Source organism: Anas acuta, chromosome 1, assembly GCF_963932015.1.
Source record: "Anas acuta chromosome 1, bAnaAcu1.1, whole genome shotgun sequence".
Classification (NCBI taxonomy): domain Eukaryota; kingdom Metazoa; phylum Chordata; class Aves; order Anseriformes; family Anatidae; genus Anas; species Anas acuta.
The window spans coordinates 23,987,910-23,993,711 of record NC_088979.1 but is presented as its reverse complement, the minus strand read 5'-3'; the positions used below and the strand labels follow the sequence as shown (position 1 = coordinate 23,993,711).

Below are 5,802 nucleotides of genomic sequence, written 5' to 3'. Positions count from 1 at the left end.
TGGAATGGTTTGGCCAAGTGCATTGCAAATAAATTAACATGAATAATACAGGAGATTGAGGCAATTTCAGTTGCAGCCACAATTCGCTCAAATATAAGGACTGTTAAAATACATCTTCACTCGTTTTGTTCGGTCCAGCAGAAAGTTCAAGAGGTAAAATGACTTCTCTGCATGAATAAACTAGAGAATGTATCTGAAAATAGAGATTTTAATTACAAATGGCATTCTGAGCCCCTTACTCCTGTTACACATGTTATTAAAAAGTGACATGATGTCAGGCACTATAAAAGAAGCTCCTTCCTGTACCCAAATCGAAGTAAAATTGTAAGCCCTGGATCCAGTGTTTAAATATATATATGTAATTTTTAATGGATTTTAGACTGACTGTTAACACAGTGTTAGAAAAAGTTAGAGCATTGTTACACTGACCTCCTCAGTCATTACAGCATGATTGCTGATAGCAATCCAAGCAGCTATTAACAAGTCCAAGTACCATTTTGCTGTACGACAACTTATGTTTTTCAGACAAGACTGTTTGGCATCCTTTGATCCTTCAGGCTGCTTAGCTGAGCGAGATAAATTTTCTTTTCAGTTTCAAATATTTTAGTAGATTATTGCCACTCTGTTGGCTGTCACTCTAGGTTATATCACCCTGTCCCCATCAGAGTGCCTGTATTGCTGCAAGTAAATTGTAGCATATCAAGAAAGAGCAGATCACTAATTACAATGAAAAAAAAAAAAAAAAAAAAGAGAGAAAAAGACTGCAATAAAGTGACATCTGTTCTATTGGTGACATGCTGATGTCATGCAGATTGAATGTGACAGTGGAAAGAAAAGCACTAATGATGATAGCCAAAAAACATCTAAAGCAACAACAAATATTCCATATAGATTGGTAACATTGAAGAAGCTGCTTCTCTGTAAGAAACATAAAACCAATAAACCCTAGTTCTTCAGCAGTCTTAATGGGTTATCTTACAATCCTGAATTTACTTTGAAAGAGTAAAGTAACAAAAACACAGAAGCTTCCCATGCAAGGATGAGACAAACTAAAAAGGTACAAGAAGATACCGTTTTCACAGCCAGTGAAGAAGTATTGTGGAAAAGGCTACAGAGATAACATGTAATTGGAGGATACATCTTGTCCATCAGTCCTTACTGCCAAGACTTTTGCACATCTGTCCACCTGGAAAAGATTAAGCAAAACTTGTTGATAAAGAAGTGGAAGGGTGAAAAGAAATAGGTGAATAGGTGTATTAAATAATAATAATAATAACAACAACAATAATAAATGAAAGCAAAAGCTTTGCTTTTTCATGCACTCAAGACATGGTGGTACCATAAAATGTTCTGATTTAATCAGTCTTTCTTTGTGTTCCAACTCACGTTGCTGAGATCCAGACCCTGCTCAGCTTCCTCAGTCTCTGATGTGCCTGAAGAATTAAAAGAAAAGAAGATGAGATATGTTTTGCTGTTCTTGTCCCTCTGTGGCCACAATTGCATATAGCTGTGCAAACCTGAGACCCTTTTTTCTACCATTAGTAGACCCTTTTTTCTACCATTAGAGTTGTGAAACTATAGCAAACTGCAGCAGCACAGTTACTCATGGTAGAAAAACATAAGGTGACAGCTGAAATTTTTTAAATGTTCTAAACATAAATTCAAACATGCATTTGGGGACATGTGGAGTTACAGATCCATTCTTCAGATGAACTACAGCTATGTCAAATACATGGTCATTTTCTATTGATGTTTTTGATTAAAAAAAAAAAAATAGGCTATTTTCATTTGTAGTTTGGGTCTTTTCCCCTGAGACTTAGCAGGTCACTGACCAAAAGATGTAGCCTTGTTCTTCAGTTCCCATGAGCCTGCATTTTGCAATATGAGAACAAAGGAAGCAAAGGAAACTCTGTCCATTTAAGACTGTAGATACAGATTTACGAGTATTCTTATTCTAAATAAGACACACAGGCTCTGTATAGAAACTAATCACAAAGCTCTTTAAAGAATAATATGCTGTCAGATATTTAAACATAGGAACAAATATCGATGCCTGACCTTAATTAGGAAGTAATTTTGTGATGTTGACATTTGACATTTTTTATCTTTCTTGGCAAGGATGTGTTTGGTTGACAAAGACTGTGGATTATTTTGGGTTGTGGAAGTATTTGTTTCCATTCTCGCCAGTACTTGAACTTTTTTTTTTTTAATTGACTTCAGTTGCATTTTGATGAAAAATTCACCAAAAAAATTGCATTTTTGCAAAAAGTCAGATGAATCTACAGGAAAGAAGTTACATTGAAAAAAAAAAAAAAAAAAAAAAAAGCTTTGTTTTATGTGTAGTATTTTAATTAATGTAGCTCACATAGCAGGTGTTTTCTAGATTTCTAACACCTGATAACTTTTTTTTATTTAACTTTCCTCCAGATGATAAGAGGCCCAGACCCTCTGAATCCATAGAACATCTGTGATTAATGAATGAAATCCAGACTCCTCTAAACACATATTAGGGTATTTTCAGTGATAATACTAATTGTGGGACACCAAAATGAGACTTGTTGCATTTCTATGGAGAAAGTTGAAAGATATAATCTGCCATGTTCCAAACCTGTATCTTTGCTGAGCAATTGGTAAAACACGTTGGTTGTCCCTAGTTGTGGTTTGCATACATTTACTGAAACCCAAAGGTCTTATGGCACAGGCTATGTTTATGAACCAACTAATATTTCAGAGCTTGACTACAGTAATTTCATCTCCTATAAAATTTTACTGTTCCTAGTAGCTATCCAATTATCTTTGTAGGATTTTTTTTTCCTGGGGCCACAGCAGTCTTTCTCATGTCTCCTAATTTGTCTTTTCCCCTGTAGAGTAATTACATTTTTGTTGGCTCGACAGACATACATCAGCTTTTGAATTTCCTGGTTTTCTCATGGGACTCTTGATTTTCAGAAGAGCTTTCATCTCTAAGTTCAATGTCAGTTTCAGTAAAGTTTGCTGATCTCTCAAGTTTTGACATTTTACTCAGTATACTAGCTAATCTGAGGCCAGACGTGTTTATATGTAACAAGTTGGAATTTGCTTAATGAGGTGGAACAGGTCTCTGTAATCCAAGTGAAAAGTAGCGAGAGTATATGACTAACAACAATTTATACTCATGCTCTCCTGAAAAGCTGAAATAGACTTGTCCTAAAGCTTTTCATAATGTGAAAAGTTAAAAAGCAGCGTATTCTCATAATCTCAATGAAAACGTGTTTCACTTATAAACATGTATATAATAAGAAAACATGCTACATCATGCTACACTTTGTTTTGTTTTGTGTGTGTGTTTTTTTGTTTTTTTGTTTGTTTGTTTTTGTTTTTTTAATATATATTAAAATGTCCAATATTCAATGACAAGAGAGATCTGAAATAGCAATGTAGTTTGGAAAATATTTACCACAGACATACTGCCTTTAGTAATAGTAGATTTACACATGTAACACTACCATGTAACTGTGGACTTGGAAAATTACCACAGAGCAATATATATACTATGAGCAGCTATTAGAATTGATGTGACTTCAGACAGCTGTATTGCTATTGATGTGAGTTGGAACAAACCACAGTCCCAGAGCTCTTCATGATGAAAAGCTGTACTGGCTGAGATTAGATGACTGAGTTCCTGTTCTCTGATATTACAACTCTACAGTGACAGAACTGCTGATTTTCGTAGTGTCTGACAAAAAGAAAACTGTCATATGGGCTTGTGATCATTCCCATCATTCTTGTCTTTGGCAAGCTCACTTTAAAATTAGTGTGTTTTCTTAAAGCACTCAATGCATAAGCAAGCACTGACGCACCTCGAGGAAAAGATTGCTATGCTGTTGAAGTTAGGAAAAAAAAAATCAAGAATAACTTCTGTCATTAGACATAGTAGATTAAGTAAATATTTCACAGTTGTTCTTGTCATCGTTTTTTGTACTTTCCCTTCTCCAAGTATCAGTCTGAATTTACAGTTCCTTACAGTGAAGTAAAGAACTGCGTGAAGAACCTCTTTTTAGCTATAGTGCGGGTACAACTGAGCTTGTCCGATTAACTTGCTGAATTCATGGCAAAGCTGTTCTCTTGTTTTATTTTGCCTCAGGTGTCTTTCATCAGGAAGAATCAGGTTAAACCTTCAGGATATGCTGGCCTTGAAGAGCCATTAAGTTCATCCTTCAGATATGTAGCTGTTAAAATTTATGGATTATTTTTTAGCTGTGTGAACGTCCAACAACACTGTGGTTTGTGATAGAGAAACAAGAAAGGTGCATAGGCTATCACTCTGTAACATTTTTAAATTATTTAGTTTGTGGCTGCTGTGCTTCTTTCTCTCTACTTCCTGTGCCCCCAACTTTCTACCCTTTAACCTTTGCTGTTATTGTGCTTATCTAGCTCCATGAAAAGCTGGTTTAGTGACTTAAATGGGTAGTAAAAGTAATAATTTCTTACCATTTTAGATCCCTGGAATTCATGCTGTAGAGTCAGCTCAGTGTAAGGGTTTTGCAGAATCATGATTGTGCTGATTGCATTCAGTTTAAAATATTTTGGAGCCACATTATCAGAATAATGTGCTAGGGCTATTTTTGCTTTATTTCATTTTCACATATAGACCTGAGACCACTCTTGATGTTTTGTAATTGGCTTCTATTTCACAGTTCCTTGTCTAGGTAATAAGGAAACTCCTTGTTTCTAAACAGTTCTTCACCAAGGCAACTGTTTATAGGTATCCTGCAGCTTTGAGTAGCATTCAAACGACGTGTGTGCAGTGTCACTTCTGCTGCTTTCTACAAAATTTTCCTTTCTGGAACCTGTACAGCTACTACATTCTCTACACTTATGCATCTTTCATTTTTCAATTTGTAATATCCTTGTGTGGTGGATTCTTAGAAGTCTGTATCAAAAATCAGAACTGAGATGAGTTCTTTGTAGTAAGAGCATAAGCTAACAATCTTTACAGGAAACAGCTAATGAGGAAGAGAGCAAGATCATTGTATCTTACCTCTGTGGATGCCAGCACATCTTCTTGGACCTGGCAGATGGGTTCCACAAATGCTCCAGACATGCTACATTGCAGGTATTGTCTGGGAGGCTACATAAACTTGTACAGTTCTATTTGTACAAGTGTTTCCTTACTTACTAATCACAACCAACACCTATACTGATAAATAAAAACAGAGTGGCCAGTGTTAATGAGATCAGCTGTCACCAAATAGTATGAAGTAGGACACCACAATCTTTACTCAGATCCATTGGGCCTACTGAGAATAGCACCTGACCTTTGCTACTCCCCAAGCTACACCCAGGCTTCTCTTTGATTGAGTGTTCATTAATCCAAGCCAAGGGTCATGTAAACAGTTCAATGATGTGGGCCCTGGCCTTTTGTGATCTATCGGTGTAGATGTAAGCTAATGCCGGGTCCATATGGCCTAGTCAAACTAGGCTTAGGGACCATTCTCTGGTCCTGAAGCTGAGTGATCCAGACTGGCTATGCCAAGCTTAGAGACTGCATAACACGTGGCCATCAACCTCCTCTCATCCCCATGTGGGCTGTCTAAGATACAAAATCATTTTTATGTGTGTTTGACAGTCTTGAGAGCCTGATATAACGTGAGGGCTGAGGGCTGAGCTGCATCCCAACAGACTGAAGTTTTCCTAGCATGACTGAAGGTGTGTGTTACACATCCAGGGTATGGCAGGAGGGCCTATGGAATGTACTGGAGGATGAAGGGCCTGCTGCAATCGTGCTGGAGGAGTTGGTAAGGTAAAGCAAGGCAGATGTGT

General features: G+C 36.8%; 1 long non-coding RNA gene across 1 annotated transcript; it reads right to left on the bottom strand.

The window, feature by feature from the left end:
• Positions 1–350: 350 nt before the first annotated feature.
• On the bottom strand, positions 351–5,285 carry LOC137850093 (uncharacterized). Its single transcript, XR_011092255.1, has 4 exons — positions 5,021–5,285; positions 1,340–1,433; positions 1,072–1,186; positions 351–678 (listed from the first exon to the last, which is right to left on the bottom strand). It is a non-coding gene; the product is annotated as an uncharacterized lncRNA (long non-coding RNA).
• Positions 5,286–5,802: the final 517 nt, after the last annotated feature.